This window comes from Centruroides sculpturatus, unplaced genomic scaffold (genome assembly GCF_000671375.1).
Source record: "Centruroides sculpturatus isolate CEXI.00-Female unplaced genomic scaffold, Cexi_2.0 scaffold224, whole genome shotgun sequence".
Lineage (NCBI taxonomy): Eukaryota > Metazoa > Arthropoda > Arachnida > Scorpiones > Buthidae > Centruroides > Centruroides sculpturatus.
This window is the reverse complement of record NW_019384419.1, coordinates 105,332-128,449: the sequence shown is the minus strand read 5'-3', so window position 1 is coordinate 128,449 and position 23,118 is coordinate 105,332. Positions and strand designations below refer to the sequence as shown.

At 30.8% G+C, this 23,118-nt stretch overlaps 1 protein-coding gene across 1 annotated transcript in view; it reads right to left on the bottom strand.

The window, feature by feature from the left end:
- Positions 1 to 23,118, bottom strand: part of LOC111619331 (heat shock protein 75 kDa, mitochondrial-like) — a 108,919-nt gene that overhangs the window by 84,023 nt on the left and 1,778 nt on the right. The gene's annotated exons all lie outside the window — the stretch shown is intronic.

The following is a 23,118-nucleotide window of genomic DNA, read 5'->3' as shown; positions in this document are numbered from 1 at the left end:
AGCAAGATGCGATTTTTAATGTGACGTAATTTGTACTAATTTGTATCGTGTGAACGTCACAAAAGAAATTGCACAGATGGTGTCTAGCGAAGACGAAATTACGAACCGTCCAACAATACAATCAAGGGCCTACATATCAATGGCAACCAGGAGCAGGGAGAAGAGTGCGTCATCCCTTGACATACGCGATTAAACATCACTCGACAAGCATGAATATCGATTGCTCTTCCCCTTCTTCCGCTTTTTTCTCTAGGTTTTTTTTTTTCTTTTTAATATTTACTTATCGCAAGTTTCGTCCGAATTCATCAAATTTAATGTAGAAATCGCTTCGCTAAATGCGGACGTATCGTTAATTTATAGTGTTTAAATATAATTTTGTTAATGCGTCTAGTCAAAAATTTTTCTTTGGAAACAAGTTTATTATTATGGAAATTTAATTATGGGGACGTTCACGCTTTTCAGAATCCGTCAATCTACTTGTTTTCCGAATTTGTGTCGTAGAAACCAAGCGCTTGTGTGACGTAAAATTGAAAGAAATCTTGGTGACTTTCTAGTTTTCCAGCGATTTGTAACGTCACTGTATGCAAATTAGGAGTTTTTCGTGTAATGTTTGGTCTCCTGTTAAGTCGTTTTATGGGCAAATCGAGTGTAGACAAGTTACTGTGTACAGTCAGATCAGAGAAGTGGACAACACGTATACAATGGAAACAAACACACAAACAAGTATACTAGCGTAAGCAAATACACGCACAGAAATACGCATACGTAACTTGCGATGACTTTTCTCATTAGCGATTAACTAGACAAACATTTAACGAATGAGAAAAGCCATATCGATATCGCGGCGATGACGTCGAAATCGATAGTGTTTGAAAAGGATCGACGAGACACCCGATGTTACGTCGTCGATGACGCAATTTTAGCATCACTTTTGTGAATTTCCACGATTTACTAAAGCTTGTTTAGGAGCCTAAAATGTAAACTGGCTTTCAATTTAGGCAACTTTTATAAACGATGCATTTATATAATGTAAATCGAATAAGTAATGGCGCAACTCACTTTGTATGTATGTTAGTAAACCGTGCAATTCAGTTAAGAAAACAAAACATTCCGTAACACCTCAACAAGATAGATTCGTACGAACTTTTTTCCTAAGATTTTTATGCAAAAAAAAAGCAAAGAATGTGATGATGCTCTCTCTTTCCCTATTAAGAAACTAGCATGAATAATCCTCGAATCCTGTGCAGCAAGACTTTCAAAACCCATTTATTTAGTTAAATATGATACAATTGCAGCACACACTACTGCTCTTTATAGTTATCTCTATTATAAATTATTTGTGTAAATCTGTAAAAGAAGCCAATTGAATTGGGGAAGAAACATGCCAAAAACACGAACAGGGTAGTGGTTCTCATGTGGCATACACCCAATTTTTGGTGGCACACCAACGAGACACGTCAATATGCCCTTATATTCATAAAGAAAGCGCGAAATTCTGCAGTTTCTTTCACTAATAAACAATTATTAGTGAAAGACACTTAAGCCAAACCCATTCGATGTTTCGTTTCTTCGGAAAAACACTCATAATTTTACTATTTTTTACCACACTTATATTTTGTTCTGGCTACATTTACATTTTAAAAATTCCAATTTAAACTTCTCAATCACTTCTACTAATTGCAAACCACGTAAACACTGGCAAGAATTAAATCAAAATATTCGAAGGAGGGGATTATTGTAACAATACCTTTACGGGGCTTAAGAGAAATTGAAAACGAAACAGAATAATCGAATAATTCATTTAGAAACAGATGTAAATGGGCGGTGAGAAGTGAACAGAATAGAAACAGTCGAGAGGGTGGGAGAGGTGAATGAAAACATCGGTCAGACGGTAAAGATCGCGCAGCCAATTCGTTTAATTAAACTGTTCTTTGTTGAGGTACAAAGCCGACAATTCTCTCCTCCTCCCGGACCTATATACCGTGATTGCCTGGCTGGCTCCATCTGCCAACCACTCTGCCTTCTGGCAGTCGAACCTCTAAAACCGGACAGAGCAGGGGAAGCGGGGGAAAACTGATCGAAAATATTTTAATGCTTACTTATTACAATTTTTACGTCTGCACAATTGAAACAAATAGGTTCAACTTTGATCGCTTTAAATTAAAAAAAAACACCCCCCATACACACTAAAAAATGCTACGTACCTGTTGCTATAGGAGGGTAGAAGGGGGTCGCGGTCGATACACTATAAAGCTGGGTTGTCGGATATTGGGTTACTCATTCGGACGGAATCATGTTAAATAGCTACACCCGACACCCGAAAGACACGTCACTCAGCTGATGGAGTGGGGTTAAAGGTCGAATTCGACGCAAAGAAGTGTTCGTCGAAACAGCAGGAAAGTCGTGAGGACTTTTTTTTTCAATCTCGATCTTCTTAAACGGAGGGAGAAATGTAACGGTAACTGAGACCATTTCGTTCAATGGGCATAACAAAACACGCGTAACAAGATATGGTAACGTGTTGTACTTTTATCATTACTAAATACGGTCAACACCCGAATATATCTGCTAAAATTTAATTAAAATAATCTACAATTTTCTTCACTATAGTCAATACAGTAGAAGTTAGAGTGAAATTCATACATCAAACAATATATTTACATGCATATATATACTTGTATACCCAGACTTCTAGTGAATCGGATGTAAACTGTAAGCAGACATCTTAATTCGCCTTTTAAAAGTACATTTATACAGAACTAAATTAGATTTAAGTATATAAATCTATTTAAACGTATCTTTAGTGTATCTAAATCTCCAAGGATACTTATCTGGACACCGAAGACAACTGTACATCCATTAAAATCTTAGATACATATCGGTATCATTCAATCAAATTCGAGATTTCTTGATGGATATTGAGACTTTTCATTTAGTACGTTTGATGGATTATTTTTTAGACATTAAAAAATGGCTCTAAGATGGACTTGGTATTGTTATTGTAACCCAATTAGTCGTTTCTGCCTTTTAGTGACCCTTTAAACAATAATTCTAGTTTATTTTTTTCTATATACGACAACTCAGTTTTTGAACAGCATGATGATTGAGTATCCAACCATCACGTTCTTTGCCTTCCTCTTCTCATTTTTACCTTCAACGTTTCCAATCATCATAGAGAAAGCTCATCTACGTGTAACTCTGTCCGGAGGGTAAAAGGCATTACCTTTTAACCCTTCTTGAAAAAATAATGCCCATAGAAAATCATACAGCCCATAAAAGACTATGATAATTGGAAAAGTTTGGGCATATCATCGTGAGGTGCCCAAATTTACTTTTTAGTAGACAATCAGACCTGGCTTTTAAATAGACAGTTTTTAAGCAATACACGTGCAATAATTCTCTCCAACACTACTAATCCCTCTTTAGATAGGAGCAACCACACGAAAAACGACTTAGAAATTCATTTTTCTCAGTAAATAAACAGGCATTCTTCGAAGAAAGAATAAATTTAAACATCAAATTCCATTGTTTTCACAATAATTTAAAAAAAAAACGTTAGGAAAACTAGCGCAAGAACCGTTTTAAAAAAAGAGGGAGGGAAATCAAATTATAAAACCACAACTTCGATATAAAATTATCGAACAGTTTATCAAAATCCGGCAAGATTAAAGTGTCAGAAAACCTACTTTACCGTTCACGTTCAATCCATAAATCTAGCGTTTCAATAAGTGGCCCCACCTACAACACATTCCGAGGAGGTCGGTGTGTGGACGTCGGATTAGTAACAGTGGCTCTTCCATCTTTGTCACCCGACTCACGACACCCCCCAGTAACTGTGACCGAAGGACAAAATAACCGAGCGTGTTTCCTGTGAACGAAAAGAAAAAAAAATCCCTCTAAATACGATCGTCAGATTGAAACTTTTCGATTCCCTGTGTAACTCTGTTCAAGGGGGTGAATCGATGTTTTTTAATCCTTCCTCTTGAAAGAATAATGCCCATAGAAAATCGAATGATTTAATGCCATGGCACGTAGATTATTCAACTTTCCATCAATAAAGTTTCAGTATTTTTTTGTAATTTTCAATATTTTATCCAAGTCCGGGTGTAGAGTGGTTAGGAGGGAACCATTTGGCACTTGTTAGAGAAACTCCCAAACTTTTTTTTTATTTTTATTTTTGCATAAACTAAACAGTTTGAAAGTCGTAAGTAGAGAGGAAAAGATGATTTTATTTGTATATTTATATGGCTTTTGAAGGAGTGCGGTCCTCTTGAAAGACTTTCAGTGGGGCCTCATCCCCTTGCTTCTATACAAAAACCATTTAATAGTAAACTTTCTAGGAAGGATAATAGCTGAAAATCTACTAATTTCGGATTTTGTAGAGGAAACAAAGCAGTATTTTAAAGAAGATTTAAAGTATTTTTCCACCTGCCACCTGCGAAATGAGGACAGAAACGAGTGAGTTACGTGCCTCTATAGTAGTTACATGCAGAGACGGTGCATCACTACGAATCCACCTATAGACTCCGTAGACATTCTAGAATTAAGTCTAGAAGTCTGTCCGTTCAATTGTTTACATGTTTCTCTACCGTTTACTGAAGCGAATCCTTTCCTCTTGGGGGATATATTTTTCAATTTTCTTGCTTAAGTGATGCTTCGAAAACAGCTTTAGAGCAAATCAAACAGTTTTAACGGGGCAAGAGAGCTAAATGAAGTGAAAAAATTAAATTAATTTATAATTTAAAACTTCTGAAAAATTAATTAGAATAAGAGTCCTCAGTTCAGAAAAATTAGAAAACGTTACAAGAGCCATAAAGTTGTTTACAGCAGAGACTAATTTAAATCGATGTTTCTCCAAAGCACGTCATCAGGGCTGGATCTGCAAGCAAGCTGCAGTTAGGGCCTCGCGTTGGATCTATAGCTTAGGGCCTCACACTTTTACAAGTATTATTAATTAGTAGAGAGCCTGTTATATGTTACAGCTTGGGGCCACAAGCCTAAGTCCAATGATGATCTTAGAGGAGGGCGTCAAGATGGCGAGTCTTGAACAGGATGATGATGATTGTTAAATATTATTATTAAAAAAAGTTTTGAATATTCTTAATTACTCCATTAAAAATTCACACATCATTAATGCATAATACTGAGTTAAGGGTCGAGTTATAAACTGAAAGCACATGTAAAACACGATTTAAAAAATTTTAAATTGGTGTTCTTTCAGAATATTTTGCAGAAAATTCGATTAAAATTCAGTTAATTCATCACAGACGAAGCAAACAGGATGTGTATGGAGACTATCAGCCGAGTGGTCAGTGCATCGGTCAGCATTTCGGCTCCTCCCCCATGGCTGTGTCATTTGTGAATGATCATTGAATCAGTCATTATACAAAAAAAAAAAGAGAGTGAAATTTCGGCAAGTAATGAACCATGTAATGACGACAGTACGAAGAATTTAGTAGGTGGAACCGAACCGATCATTAGCAACCTCTTTTCTACTTGTATTGCAGGACACTAGTCGTATCTTTAAACACCAAGACAGCCAATCACGTGAGCATGGCTAATTAAAACTCACGTCTAGCAACGCCTACAACATGTCCTCTACGAACTTAAGCGTATATATATATTTTTTTCCTTCTCCTTCTCTCTTTCTCTTTTTCTGATCGCTGGTACTTGGTATCCCTTGAGGTCCCTCACAGCCTCCAGTATTTTTGATGGGGGAGGAGAGGAAAGCCGACCGACAGGTTCCCACCTGGCAAAGCTGGCAGGCATGCCTGCACGCAATAGCGTTGTCCGGCATTTTAATTTGTTGTCGAGAGTAGGCGGGGGTGGTCGTAGTGTAGTCAGGAATCTATGGTAATCGATGCGCAGAATTTTATCTGGGGTAACGTCTTGTAAGTTTAATCCCTCGGTCCTCACAACGTTTCAATGATTTATTCCGTTAATTTAACTAATTTCGTATGACGTCAGGTGACGTTTCTGGTGTTTACGCGCCTCCACGTGCTCCAAACTCGCCTTTTCCCCGTGTTGTGCGCCAAACGAACACAACTAACCTCAAAACGATGTTGGTTAAGACCAAGATCCGGTGTCCGGGCAGAAGTTTTCTCACAGTCCCGTTCCTAGAAATCGTGACTTGGCGGTGCCCCGCCCACAGCAGTATGTGCAGGGAGACGATATTGGGAAAAACGGTCACCCCCTCGGGGGTCTGACCTCGTGCTCGAGCCTCACGTGGGAGGCACGGGATGTGACGTCACCAAGTCGTGCTCGGTAGACATTCAAAAAAGAGCTCAGTCGAAAAAATAAAAGTTATGGTTTTCATACCGCGGCACGTTGGCGAATGACTGAATCCCGGATGCGGCGGATCCGTCGTACGTCGGCGTGTCTGACTCCTTCCCAGATACTTTCTACTGGTATTGGCCGCCGGAAACTTGACAGGACCCCACTCAGACACCATCGTGAATTATCGAATGCCCTTAAAATATTCGAAGCATTTGTCATTTTTAAGAAATACAAATGGATAATTCAACTATTTGCAATAATCATCCGTATAATTCGAAGAATTCGTTTTAACGGGTTACGATTTTAATAAACTTGGCAATTATAATTCACGCCTTCAACTCTTTGGATCGGGGGGAGTTTAAGTGTTAAACGATACGATCCGTAGGAGCCAGGAAGAAATTTTTGGTAATGGTGCTCCACGCGCCATACGAACTTCGGGTACTCACCGAGCATTCGGTTCGTTTTGTGAAGGAAGAACACAAACCGTTTAAATGGGTGTAGGGGCGTAGTTTAGATGGACGATAAGGAAAGCAAAAGGATCAGCAGTAGCCATCGAGCCCAGCCAATGCATAAGTTGATGTCCCGGAAAGGTCGGTGGCCAGGCAAAGCACGTGATCGGCGTGCCTTGTCAGTTACAATGGAATGTTAATGTTGGCACCCAAAGTAATTACTGAAAGTGCGACTCGAAGAGAATTCGTACGATAATTAAATTGTTTCGAAGATATGGAAATGTAAGATTCGCATCGTCGAGCGATAAAAGTTGTGAAAGATGACTTTTGAAGGTGAGATGGCGGATCGATAACAGTAGAATTCTCTAGTGAAATTCTTTTAATTCATTTATTATTAATCAATAATTAGATACGTAATATATGTTTTTAAAAAAAGCGTAAGGATTCGAGGATTCGAAATATTCGATTTAATACGGCAAAAGTCAGATTTTTCAACGAATTTAACGATCTTACGCTCGTTTTTTCTAGCATTTCTCTACAGAAGTATCCAGTTATAAACAATCCAATACAATAAAGTATGAATGTCGAAAATTGACTTTCCAATTGATCCCCTTTAACATTTTCGTAATATTTCCCAACATTTTGTGAATTATACTCCATCGACCGACCCCCGATTGAACCCTTGAGTTCCGTCGACCCCTCTCAAAATTCCATTAACCCAGGGATCCTATATCGACCCCGCTGGGAATCCATGCAAAGATTTTTCTACAAATTTAACGATCTTAAGCTTACTTTTCTGGTGTGTAAGTTGCATTTCTTTACAGAAGTATCCAGTTATAAACAATCTACACTAATACAGGGGTTCTCAACCTGTTTCTTGCATTGACCCCGTGTAAAAAGACATTCTTTTCAATCGATTCCCTTGAAATTTTCATGTTATTTCCCAATATTTTGCGTGTTATGTTAATTCTTCCTTAGACCCCTAGAGTTCCATCGATTCCTTTCAAAATTCCATCGACCCCTTTGGAAATACCTTCCCTAAGGAATTATCAGAAAGTATTAATTGCGATTACAGAATATCTTTTAGGAAGTAAATTACATCCTGAATCATCGAACAGCCATTCAAAATCAATTTCTCCACCAGAAGACGAACGCTGGTTCCTAGTAAACAGCCATCGGCCACTGTCTATCATACGTACTTCTGTTGTATTTAATACTACTGAGTATAATTTCTATAATAAGCATAACAGTAACCGATCGTTGGGGGGGGAATAGTCTCGAGCGCCGATAGCCAGCACGTGCGCGACGAAAAGGGAGGAGAATGATCGCATCTCGGCAGGAGGTCGGATGTAACGTGCGTCGTCCGAGTGGCACTGCACGACTTGGCCACGCGACTTCGCCATGCCGGGAGGATCTCAACGCATACACTGCTTATCTACACTTTTATGTTTCGTGTTACGACGGCGACACTTGGCAGGAAGATAAAGGAAAAAAAATGTTTTAATTCAAAACAAATGCTATCAAATGCCCAAGAATGTGTAGAATTTTCAAGCGAATCCACGAAAAGTCGGGCAATTATTAATAAAACGAGACAATTTACAGTTGGAAAGTACAGTATTAACGACGGCTTTGTACCAGCGTACACTAATTAGTGTATTCGTGCAGTTGTTAGAGTTTCTAAGAGATTTAACACGCGATTCTTGAAGTTTTTTTTTCTTTATAATTGCATAACTTGTTAAAAATAAGGAAATTGGAAAACGTCTGATTCGTTTAATGACTTGATTATTCGTGTATTGTTACGTATAAAGTAAAATCTCTCACCTCTCAAGAGCGTATGAAATGTCATTGGGGTATTTACAATGGATTTAAAGCACTTCTTCAATGGAAACTAGTCTACCACTGTGAACTTAGCTTTCATTTCTATCGGAACTAAAACATAATTACATTCACGTATAGAGCTTTTTCTTGGTTTTGTACAGTAGTATTCTTGTGAGATTTGGTAAGATTATCTTCCAAGCAAGTCTAGATAACGAGGGTAACAACAAGACTTTGGTCGTGACCTCAAACAGAAAAGACAATAGTGATATAAAGTGTCTTTAATAGTTTTATTCCCATATTTTTATGGTTATGGAGAAAGATGAAGCCCACATTTGTGAGTGGCTCAAACCCCATCTCACTTCTGTAAACCCTTTGCTTCTAAGTCAATTTCATTTCTAATTAACAAATAAATAAATTCATATCAAACTTCTATATAGAGACGAAGAAAAAACTTGAAATCTCACTTTAAACTTGTCTAATATAAATATAAATTAAAGGCAAGTTCTTAAATTGTAATTATAAGAATCTTAAGTATTTTAACAGATATTTTTGATAATCACTTACATTAAACTACAACTCAAAACAATTGTTTAGTGGATTCACAAATCAGCAAGCGTGTATGACGACACAAGAAAATCATCTCTAGTTCTAAAACCAATTTCCAAAATTATGTTTAAAGGTCCGGGCGAAGGGAAAGCAAGAAGCTAACAGATGGAATACGTGATGAAATAAAACGGCCAGATAGACAAAAACTATGAATATCTCACCAACAATTTCTATTGTCCCACAGGTACTTGTTTGTGGGTACAAGTGGAAAATGAAATGATGATGGATGATGATGTATAAGTTAGCACGGATGGTGTAATGCACAATGTGGATACTAAACTGATAACATCTGATACATACCAAACAAATTAACCTGAGACATTGTGACATGGCCATTGTAATTTAACCGAGTTTGCTGGAGGAGATGGATGTTGGCTAGACACCTGTAACCAGCCATAGATTTTTACATGGGATTTTTCTTATCTAAAACTCTACAAACGTAATCTCTAGCAGATGCTAGACAAATGATGAAATGTGTAAACTTCTCAACAAATTCGCTAAGTGGTTTTGAATGCCTTCAATTAGAAAAATTTGGGAATTTTTGCATCCTTTTTTTCATATCGCACGAATAAATTGGCATTTGAAGTTTTAAAGATTCTTCCATGGTTTAAAGTATTGTTGTGGTGTTTAGAATTATGACTAAATCATGGCTTCTTGAGAAAATTCATCACTTAGAATGCAATTAAAATCTATTTTGAAGTCTCCGTTACGCTTAGGAATAGACCTAAATTATCATTTTTTAAGATAAAAATCGCAATCATCATGTTATAACATTATATATATATATATAGACTATATAATTATATAAGAAATATATGTTATACGCTTATCATCATCATCATCTATATCCTATATATTAATAATAATAATGCGAATTTTATAATTTAAAATGCAGTAATTTAAGCACAAAACTCTGAATTTATTTCCGTTTTACATCAATATTTTTCCGTGTGCTCTTCATTCATTCGATACATTTATTTATTGACTAACAGTGTGCTAACTTCTTTACAATTATCGTTTTTTCCGGCGTATAATGCGCACTTTTCCCCCCGAAAAATACCGTGTAAAACTGGGGTAAGGCTTATAAGCCGGCAACTTCGGATAAAACTGTACAAAAAGTCTTAAAATCCTACTCACATTAATCTTTTTTTATTCATCATCACGTCGAACGTAAAACTCAAATATTACACTTGAATCAATTATTTCCTCTAATTCTTCTGCTTAAACTGATAAACAGTAATACGATAATAAATAAAAATCACGATTCAAGTGATTTTTCTTTTTAAATATCACAATTTAATTATATAAACCGACAGATCCATTTAGGAGAGGAGCCAGCAAGGTCATTTTAGCTGGAGTTGCCAATACGTGAGGCCCCAAAATTTAAAACTTTTGTAAAAAAAAGTGCATAATATGGAAGTGATATAAAGTTTCTTATAATTAGTAGTGAAATAAATTTATTTTAATTAGTTTTATTGATTTATTCATACGTTTTTATGGCATACGGAAGGGCATTTGCAATGTCCAGAATCCATCTCACTTCTCACTCCCGGTTAACCGGCGAATTTATTGTATAATTTTACTCTTACTCCGTTAGAAATTCATCGTACTGTACATATTTTAATAATAATAATTGCATAATTTGCAACCAATTTTTAATAAATCCACATTATTATAGGGAATTTATCGCATCTGAAAATTCGTAAGTTAGTGGGTTTGCACAGTAACAATATAGCCTTTATAACTTAGTTAATTAAACGAAATTTAAATTCATTTAAAAATATCCTTCGTAAATCCTTAAAATCAATTTTTACTAAGCTATAACATACATTTACTAAGCATCTAGAGTGCTTTTCATAGAAATGTATAAGCTGCATCCGGTTTGGTGCACGTTTTTTTTATATGGAAATAGTTACAGAAACGTGTACAGATACATAAATATAACCTTTTAGTCATTCCATTATACAGAATATTGAATATTTGACGTAACGAGCAAACAATTCCGGTACGCTTAGACCTCAAAATAAAATATATGCATTCCTAAAGTCGTTATCTCATTCTGTCCAACCGGATGAAATTTCTTAGAAAAATAACTTCAAACTGGGCCAATTATGAAGCAATAAATATAATAATATTCTGTTCGTATATGCTAACATCTTTGCCAAGATATTATACGACCACAATGGGAAATTGTCTTGAAATTCTGAAAACTTTCCGTGACTGTTGAACTAATTAAAAGAATTTCATATTAAAAAGCTTATTGCATCAATAAACAGATGCTGGCGAGATCCAGAGAATTTTAATTTTCTCAACCTTTCTAGCTATTGTTTATTGTAGTATTTGATTTAAACTTGATTCAGCATCTTGTAGCCTTAGATACAAGGTTGATCTCGCATCTGCTAGCCTTAGATATAAGGTTGATCCAGCATCTGTTAGCCTTAAATACAAGGTTGATCCGGCATCTATTAGCCTTAGATACAAGGTTGATCCGGCATCTGTTAGCCTTTGATACAAGGTTGATCCCGCATCTATTAGCCTTTGATACAAGGTTGATCCGGCATCTGTTAGCCTTAAATACAAGGTTGATCCGGCATCTATTAGCCTTAGATACAAGGTTGATCTGTTAGCCTTTGATACAAGGTTGATCCCGCATCTATTAGCCTTTGATACAAGGTTGATCCGGCATCTGTTAGCCTTTGATACAAGGTTGATCCGGCATCTTGCAGTTTATGAAAATGCTAGATCAACTTTATAGCAAAGTCTGTCTAAAGCTGATATACTTAAATGTTTTAATTTAGTACAGTTAATATAATAAGAGCACAATTAATGAATTCATAGCAAATTTTCATTCATTTAATTTGCATTAAATTAACCATTTCTATGAATATGAAGGAGAAAAGAAATTTTGACAAGTCATCATTCATAAATGCCAGCAAATATTGAACTCATAAAATATACAATATACCAGAATTCAATAGATGCATTGATGCCAGAGTTTAATATAGGAATATCAAAGCATACCATCACCACTTTACTTATAAAGACTGTGTGATGGACAGAATTTTACTAAGAGCAGTTAGAATTTTAAATTTTTCGAGTCAAAATTCAATAAATAAATTAAAAAAATATGAAAAAAGTAGAAGAAAATTAAAATTTTTAATTATAAAATGTCATTAACTGATATAGTATATAAATGAAATTATGACAAGCAATTTATAGAATAATTTTCAAGTTTGATTTTATGGAAATACAGTAATGTTTTTTTTTTTTAAATAAAGAAAACAATTCTCTTCCATCTACAGCACCAAAAGGTTAACACCTAAATACGAGCCAACTTCCTGTAGAAAGTACTCAGGAAGGTGTCTCCCTTGGCAGATCACCCACATCTCACACTGCTGCATACAAACGATGTTTACACAGAAAATTTTAATTACAAAATGAGTTATTTTATAATTTTATTATTAAAATAAATAATAAAACACACATTCAGTATTTTGATATATTTTATTTCATGTATAAACAGAATTTTTCTTTAAAGCTAATTTCATTGTGATAAAATTTGCAATGGAAGATTCTAAAGCAAAACATAACTAGCTTATATAATTTCAACTATACAATAGAAACAAGGATTATTTCAGAGTCGACTTAACTTAAAATTGCTTATTTTTCATTTTGTAATGACATTATTATTTAGCCATTATTTCTTTCATTGCCCATCTATTATAGATAACAAGATAATAAGAACCAAATTTCATTGTAAAATGTATTATTAAAGCTCTTTAAAATTCTTGAAATTAGAAATTTCTTGTTTGTTCATACAATTTTTTTAAATCCAATAAAGTTTTATATATATAACTATAGTAAGTAATTATTTCTAATATTAATTACACTAAAATGTACTTTTTTATTCTTTCTAATTTACTTAGACTTGTTCGGTACAAAATAATGTACAATTTATTACATGTTCTATTGAACTCCAATAAAACCTGGTTCAGAAGTAACATACTTAACTTAAATTTGTAATCCAAGGACTTTGGTATTGAGTTAATGAGTACCAAAATGCATAAATATATTGTACTCAAGGCGATACTTTAATATTAAATAAATTGCAGTATTACGTCTTCACCTCTTTGAATATCAAAACTACAACACCAAAGTACTCGAATTATAAATTTAAGTTATTTAATCCAATAAAGTTAATTTGATGATTTCTATGCTGATGATGATAACTTGACTACATTAAAATGAAATTATATTTCATAAGCATTAATATAAAATCTCCCAATAAAAATTTAATTTCGTTTAACATTTGTTTCTGTGAAATTAAATACCGATAGTGTTTTCTTCCTCTCCATATGTTCTTACATTTTAATTAATTGATGATTCATAATAATAATATTAATACTTGTTTTTATATAAAAATTTTTATTAATTTAAAAGTATTAAGTTAATGCTTTAACATTAATTTATTTCAGCATCTTAAAGCAACACAGTAAAATATTATCTAGGACCAGAAAATATTTTATTTCCGTATTTTGTGGGTCCCAATAGTATTTATCTAATTGTGATTAAAACAAATCTTAAATTATGATTTGTAATTGCTCTTTCCTTTAAAGATTTTGCTTTAAATTATGAAAAATTGCATTCATTAATTCTTCAATATATAATTACTAAAATCATCACCAAACACCTTTGACTGATAAGACAATTGAGGTAATTCTTGAATTTATATATAATTTAAGACAAATATGACAGATATTCAGTTCAAACTACGTAATGAACACACAATTTTAATATTTTTTTAGCAAAAAAAAATTCAAACAAACAAAGAATTTGACTAACTTTAAAGTTTTTACATTAAATTCAAATGAAAACAATATGGAAAACTAGAGTTAATATTCCATATTATCGTTTTATAATACTTTTAGAGAATATTTTCTCTGCATTACAGATCACACACACATAATTAAGTCATCTGATGTCAAAATACAATTATTTTAAACGTATTTGAACAATAAATCACTTATTTTACATAAACAAATGTTTCATGTATAACACATTTTATCATTTATATTAAATGAGTAATTAGGTTGTTCACTCCTACTCGAAACTTCAAAAATAATTACAAGTAAAAAATTTTTTAAATAAATTACTTTTAATCAAAAGCAAAAAATTGAACTAACAAACAGANAAATAAATATACGGAAATGATAAAATAATTTTATTCCCACGCTATTCGATACGGTTATTTTACCTATTTTTATTATTATCGTCATTTTCGCGTTGGAAAATTGCAGAGGGAGAGTTTTATGTGCGTATGACGTGCGACAAGTCCCAAGGTACCACCTATCTGTCTATAGTGTCAGCCTCTCTGCTGTTATTGCAGCAACCTCAATAAATCTTCTACCAGACACTCGGTTAGCTTGTCCTCACAGAAAGAGAAAGCGAGTACCTTTCGACGCGATATATAAAAGTGAAACCTTTCCCCTTCCCATTTTTTTCTTCTCCTACCTTCTTCTATTTTTTTTTTTATTTTGAAAAAGTACTTAAAGGTTTCTGGTTCATTGAAAACAAGAATATTGCAGAATCCTCTCATTTCTTCACTGTGTAACAACTCGAGTGTAAAACTCTCAATTTCATTTATTACTAGACTTATTGCAAACATAATTAATTTCAGCAATATTATATCCCTGTTTAGGGAAATCGATTCCTTTATTGTGACATACAAATATCATAATAGTGAATAATGTGTATTTATAATAATGGTTTTAAGTTACACAAAAGGTAAATAGATTCATAAATAAGATGTAGGCCTATTAAAGTTGTTTAACAGTAAAAAAAAATTTTTAATTATAATAAACAATTTTATGAAAATAGAAAACACAAACATTATTCACGCTTTATTACAAATGTAACAAATCGATACACGTGTCTATACATTCTCTCTCTCTCTCTCTCTCTCTCTCTCTGTGTGTGTATAAATGTGTGTACATAAACTATATTAAAAAAAAAAATTAAAATTTATTTTCATATATAAAAATTCAGTACATTTAGAATATGTAATTCGAATGCTATTTTCTAAAATAGCCTCCATTATTCAGGAAAAGAGATAGAAATTGTTATATCATGAAAGAAAATCGTATTTATGATATCAAATTTATCATGTTATCTGTAAAATGATAATGCAAAATTTTCTATTGTATCCTTTGTCTACCCCCACAGAGTGAGAGAGGGGGAAGAGAAGATCTATATGACTAAAAATAATTGATATACTAGAAGGTAGTAGTCGTATCGATTGTTATGTCTTCTTTTTTTTTAAAAAAAAAGAACTCTTTAAATAACAGTTTGTAAAATATGCACTTACAGCATCGCCTGTAGAATTAATTAATTTTCCGTAACAAAGTTAAAATAATGCGTGTTTGTTCAAGTACAATACATCCTACTTTTGAAGTAATTTTTACGAAAGATGAAGGAAAAAAAAAAGAATTTGTTCATTATTGATATTAATTTAAAATTCTAAAATTAACCGTAATCTATTATATAAATAGTTTTTTAAAGTAATTGTTAGTGAATTATTACTGGGAAAAAAAATTGTTTATTTTCATGTTTTTAATAAATAAAGTTAGAAAATTATGAATAAAATTTTCATTATTTTAATTCAGAAATGATTTATTTTATAATTTTCTAAACTGAATAAATATTATTATATATATAATTATTAAACTTTATGTATAATTTTAAATTAAACTTTAATATATTCTAATTTATTTAAAATTTAAATATTTTTTTAATTCGAAATTTGATTAAAAATTAAAGAAAGACAAAAAATGATAGTTTTAATAGAGATGAACGTTAAAAATTCTCATACATCATCCTTAAAAATGATGATATAAATCACATTAATTCCAACTTCTCCATTACGTACATTTAGTATCATGTATCACAGTTAACATTATCAAATTATCATAACTTAAAATAGGAGAATGGAACGAGGAGGCTATCATATTCACACTAGTTTCATTTAACTATTGCATTTTGTGGCGTGCGAGCCAGTAAAGGTTGTGTGATCAAATTAGTTGAGAAGCAGTACTAGTTGTCCACCCCAATTAGTTAGCTGTACTCACTCACTTCTGGAGTGAATAAGGTGTCAGTAACTGCATCTTGTCTTGTCACAGTACGACTGATACATTAGCTAGCGCTATGGATGATTTGAGAAACTAAGAATCCTACTCAANATTTGTAATCCAAGGACTTTGGTATTGAGTTAATGAGTACCAAAATGCATAAATATATTGTACTCAAGGCGATACTTTAATATTAAATAAATTGCAGTATTACGTCTTCACCTCTTTGAATATCAAAACTACAACACCAAAGTACTCGAATTATAAATTTAAGTTATTTAATCCAATAAAGTTAATTTGATGATTTCTATGCTGATGATGATAACTTGACTACATTAAAATGAAATTATATTTCATAAGCATTAATATAAAATCTCCCAATAAAAATTTAATTTCGTTTAACATTTGTTTCTGTGAAATTAAATACCGATAGTGTTTTCTTCCTCTCCATATGTTCTTACATTTTAATTAATTGATGATTCATAATAATAATATTAATACTTGTTTTTATATAAAAATTTTTATTAATTTAAAAGTATTAAGTTAATGCTTTAACATTAATTTATTTCAGCATCTTAAAGCAACACAGTAAAATATTATCTAGGACCAGAAAATATTTTATTTCCGTATTTTGTGGGTCCCAATAGTATTTATCTAATTGTGATTAAAACAAATCTTAAATTATGATTTGTAATTGCTCTTTCCTTTAAAGATTTTGCTTTAAATTATGAAAAATTGCATTCATTAATTCTTCAATATATAATTACTAAAATCATCACCAAACACCTTTGACTGATAAGACAATTGAGGTAATTCTTGAATTTATATATAATTTAAGACAAATATGACAGATATTCAGTTCAAACTACGTAATGAACACACAATTTTAATATTTTTTTAGCAAAAAAAAATTCAAACAAACAAAGAATTTGACTAACTTTAAAGTTTTTACATTAAATTCAAATGAAAACAATATGGAAAACTAGAGTTAATATTCCATATTATCGTTTTATAATACTTTTAGAGAATATTTTCTCTGCATTACAGATCACACACACATAATTAAGTCATCTGATGTCAAAATACAATTATTTTAAACGTATTTGAACAATAAATCACTTATTTTACATAAACAAATGTTTCATGTATAACACATTTTATCATTTATATTAAATGAGTAATTAGGTTGTTCACTCCTACTCGAAACTTCAAAAATAATTACAAGTAAAAAATTTTTTAAATAAATTACTTTTAATCAAAAGCAAAAAATTGAACTAACAAACAGAGTTTTGAAGTAACAAATCAAAAACTCTGGATTTTTTTTTTGCACCATCGATAGAAAATTTATTCATTTATTCCTAAATCAGATTCAGTAATATAAGTGTTGATTTTCCGTAAGAATTATAACATAACAGCAAACAAAAATTTTACATTTGAAGAGCAAAAATTTGCAATTATGCAATTCAGACCAGATCCCAGATTAGAATCAGATAAGAATTTGATTGACTGTCATCAACACTTAGCGTCACAGATTTCAGGTATTTCGAATAAATTTCCTAACATTAATACTCAATTCAACTTCAGGCAAATATGGATCAAATCAATAACTTTTCAGAAAATCAACGTTTTATTTTTTTGTTTATTCTGATTAATCATCAGGTGTTATTTTCGTTGGTATGAAACAAATAACTATCTATTGGAAACTCAGCTTGCAAGTATTCTTATCTAAATCATATAATAGTCAGTAATGTTTGCGCATCATCATATAAGGCAATAATAATAATATTAATACTTGTTTTTATATAAAAATTTTTATTAATTTAAAAGTATTAAGTTAATGCTTTAACATTAATTTATTTCAGCATCTTAAAGCAACACAGTAAAATATTATCTAGGACCAGAAAATATTTTATTTCCGTNAATAAGGATAAAAAGAATAAAATTTCAAACAAATATCACCATAAAAGGATGTGTTTACTTAAATGCTTCGCTGAAGACTAAAGGGGGAGAAAGCATACAAAATAAAATTCGATTTATTCTATAGTAAAAATATTTTATTCCGTTTTCTATATATAATTTTTTCCTTGCTTTAATTTTGTATATATATGTATTTTTATAAAGCAAATTTTCTTTTTCATTCTCTTATTTATTTATTTATTATTATTATTTTTTTATATTGTTTAAAGCAAGTACAGTACATTATTTGACTTCCTAAAGTTCTTTCGGCACACCATACGAACATTTTTGAAAGATTGCACACGAAAATTTACCATATGTTTCCTCGTGTAATATTTTTGCCCTTTTAGGAAACTGTCAGAACAATAAATCTATAATCTAATAAAAGAAAAAAAAACGAGAGAATCGATCTTAACTATAATTTGATATCTGGGATATATTTTTTTTTATTCTTTTAACCAAACAAAAAAAAACAAAGTTATAGCATTTAATTCCTTTCTCACCTATTTTAGAAAATAATAATTATAAAAATAAAAAAAAATTTACACATTAAATTCAGTTTTTATCATCATAATTTACTTTTAAAATGTAAAAATTTTATTCATTTCCGTGTTTTTTCTTTCTTTTCTTTNATCATATAATAGTCAGTAATGTTTGCGCATCATCATATAAGGCAATAATAATAATATTAATTTAAAATAATTATGACAAAATTAAAGCATTAAGGAGATGAAAGAAGCATATTGAATAATTCCAGCAATATATTTATTTGATCAAAATCTATTACTATAGGCATTCTTTAGTTGTAACATCAAATTTAAATGAAAAAAAAGGAACACAAAGGACTTGCATTTGAAATGTATTTAAAATGTTCTTCAAGCCCTTTTTTCATTTAAATTTGATGTTCCAACTGAAGAAGACCTATAGTAATAGGTCAAATAAATAAGTTATATAAGATGTTCTTCTTTTATCTGTATTAATTTAAAACAAATGAAACAATATTTGCTTTCTCTTACATTTTTTTCTATATAATATAATCAAAATAATTGTTATCCTACAAAAAAATTCATGAAAGTATATATACATCACAGTGGTATATAGACATAATAATAATGCAGGATAAAATCATACGGCACACTTCAAATTGAGTATTTATCTATTTTTATCATATTCATAATAATAAATAATAGGCCTAATTAAGGTATTCATTATAATAAATTTTCTATAACGAGATAGTCTAAAAATAGTATAGAAGTAGACATCCGAAGAAGTTAAACGGTATGGAAAATTATATAATTTGAGTTCAATTTTAATAAATACAATTTTTATTTTGTTTAACCTCAATTACATTGTTTTAAATTACATTCAGTTCAATTTTATATCTTCTTATCCTTTTTTTTTATTTATTCTAACCAATATAAATGTAATTTATTTATGTTTTCATTTCTTTCAAGCAAAATTTTTGAATCTGTAAATTTATTTGTTCCAAAGTTAATGATATTTTGGTGTCACAAGCATAATACAAAATAATATTTTTTTAAAATCTCTGTATATTTTATACCTAATCATATATGATTAAAAAATATCAGGATAATTTGAAAAGCAAAGTACTGTACTTCTTATAATGATTTATGATAAGGGTTAATCATAAAATCAGTACAAGATATATAGTGAACAGGTTGCAAAAAAGAGAGGATCTATTATATACAAAATAAAATGGAAATTAAGGCACTGGGAAGATACATTTTACACTGCTACAAAATAAACCTTTGACCTAGTGTCAGTACAAGACAGCACTTTTAAATTTCAAATTATTTATGAAACTATTAAAAATTATATGATTTTATTTTATGGTATATAAGTTATTGTATAGAAAAATATATTAACAACAACTTTTCTTCATTATATATGCTATTAAATTTTTAAAATTTTAAATCTTGTAGAAAGAGATATATGTTATATTAATAACTCAAAACAAGTCAAAAGTATATGATATATATCAGTGCTTCTCAAACTGTATTCACAGACCAGTTTTCTTTCATTCCAATCCCTTGAAGACCAGTATTTTTGTGAAATTAAATAAAAATTATAGAGAGAATGGAATTTAGTTCTAATAATTTTGAAAAAATATGTTTTCGGGCCATTTTCAAGTAATTTCCTGGGCTGATTTTGCTAGCCAGTCTATCCCTGGCACTGAGTACTGTATTTGAATAATAAAGAAAAATGAAAGTAACAAAATAACAGTTTTAAATACTTTGTAAGTTGTTTTATTAACATAATACATAAAATTATACATATATAAACATCCCTAAGCCTGATAATTTTAGTAACATGCCAACATAATTTAACTTAAAATAATAGCGATAAAGTATTTAATCAGGTAGTAATTTGGTATATATATAAAAAATTATAAAATTTTACATAAAATCTACATACAACCCCATAATAAACTGTTCATGGATCATAATTTGAAAAGCACTGCTATATATTGTTGATTACAACTCTGTTTATGATTAAGTATAAAGCTACAGCTAGTCATTTATCATTTTATTTTTAGTTTGGTTTAGTTCTCTTGTTTCATAAACCATTTAAATGTAAAATTTATTTAAATTGCATGAATGTATATCTACAAAACTAGCATTCCATTTTCATGTTGTAAAAATAATATATTACAAAAATAATTATTTATTTATTTTATTTAAATTGCATGAATGTATATCTACAAAACTAGCATTCCATATTCATGTTGTAAAAATAATAATATTTAAATTTCATTTTTAGATAGTAAAATGAACATTTCGTTTATTGGTTCATAAAAAACAATTTTTATGACAATTTTCTCTATCCTTTTCTTCTTTTAGAGATGATCATGCCATTCATAACATGCATCCCGTTCTCTTGAATTAAATTTGTATCTCCAATGCAGGATTTATATCTGGATTGTTCCAGCTATAAAAATGATTTCGCTTGGGATTTTGATACATAAATCCACTAAAAATTCTCGTGATGCTCAAGAAGCATGAATTAGGAAAAATCTTCTCTTACAGATCATTGAACATCGATCAAAATTTCTCTCTCTTACTAAATTTTTAACTGGAAAAAATATACAAATTAAAATAACTGAAGTAAACAAAGTGCCATACGGAGAGAGAGAGAGAGGAGCACGATGGACATGATGATGTCATTATAACAAATATATTTATATAAATATATGTATCCATATATCTTTAAAAAATATATTACATGTAGAAGGTTTTATTTTTAAAACATTTTATTTNTGCTACAGAGTTTCACAGAGAACAATTTTTTATTTTATTTAATATACCTGGACACATACATAATTTTGCATTTCAGACACATTTGTCCCTCCTTATTTGTCAGGACTTATTATACTGTAAAGCCAGTATAAGTCCTGATATTAGAAGATACGTACTTGTAGACGAAAATTAATATTTTAGTAATAAACCCTATTCAGGCTACACAAATCTTCAGGGCCATAACTATATGGAGCTGATTGAGTCTCAGATCTCAACATATGAAGAAAAAATAGCTTCAACAATACTATCTCCTGCTGTCTTTATCTTTGGATTTAACTCTGTATTAACTGAAAAATAAATTATGTGGGTCCCAAAGTAGAAGGCATGCATTAAAAAAATCCAATACTTACTAAAGCATAAAACTTATGTCATCTCTACATATCAGTCTGATATACTTATAGTGAATCTGGCTTCATATAATAATAATATTTAGTTGTTGTTAAATAACAAATTTTAAAACTCTGTGGCTATATCACATTTCCTTACTCAGCTGTAATAATCCAATATAAATATATTTCTCATATTTTAAATGAGAATTTTGTATTTGTGAACAAATCATCAGTTTTCATGCATTTATAACATTCCATTTTCAAATTACAAATAGTAGATTACAAGAAAAAAATATTGTTTCATAAAACAAATTTAAAATAAACATTTTTATTAATATTAAAATAATGATGTATTGTTTTACATAATGTATTAAAATAGCAAAAGTAAAGATAAAAGATATATTTTAATTTCATACTGTATTTTCATTTACAATTATAATAAAATAGTTATAAAAAACAAAAAGTGTGTAAGATAATTATTTGACTAGAATTTGTTTTTATTTAAAATCTTTGATTGTATTAAGGTTTAAATATTGTAAAAAATATTTTTCAAAATATCACATACAGTAGAACCTCCATTATCCGGACCTCTGTTATCCGGATTTTCGATTATCCGGATTGTTCAAAATAAACAAACATTTTACGAATTTGCTGATTTGTACTTGGCGAATTACGATACTGTTTATGTACGTGATGGAGTGCATAACTTTTTTTGTTTCTACAACGTCTCACCCGGCACAGTGGCCGTAAACTCTTAAATATATTTTACGTAGTAATAAAAAACTTGACATACGTATTTATAAATAATTTATATTCAAATCACATCGTTTCTATGACCAAGGGCGGCGTAAGGCATGGACGACGTGGGCCACCGCCTATGCCTCGCGGTCCGAAGGGCCTCGCGCTTCGAAGGTTAATGCATTACTTAAAAGCCGTGAACGCGACGAAAAAATTTTACTCGTCATAAAACGATAAATAGTTTGTCAAATTTTTATTCATAAAAATGTAGTTTAAACTGCTTTTTATTTTATAAAATCCGTCTTATTGCGCCACCAGAGGGCCTTTTAAACAATAGGTAGTTTGTTAGCGTTGATCAGTAGTAGTCCAAATTCGATACGAACGTTTGTTTCTTGAAAATTTGATCACGATTTAAATACAGTATTTACTTTTAATGTTACCGATATGTCATCGAAAAGAAAACGTGTTGTATTATCATTAAAAGACAAATTAAAGTATTTGTTTC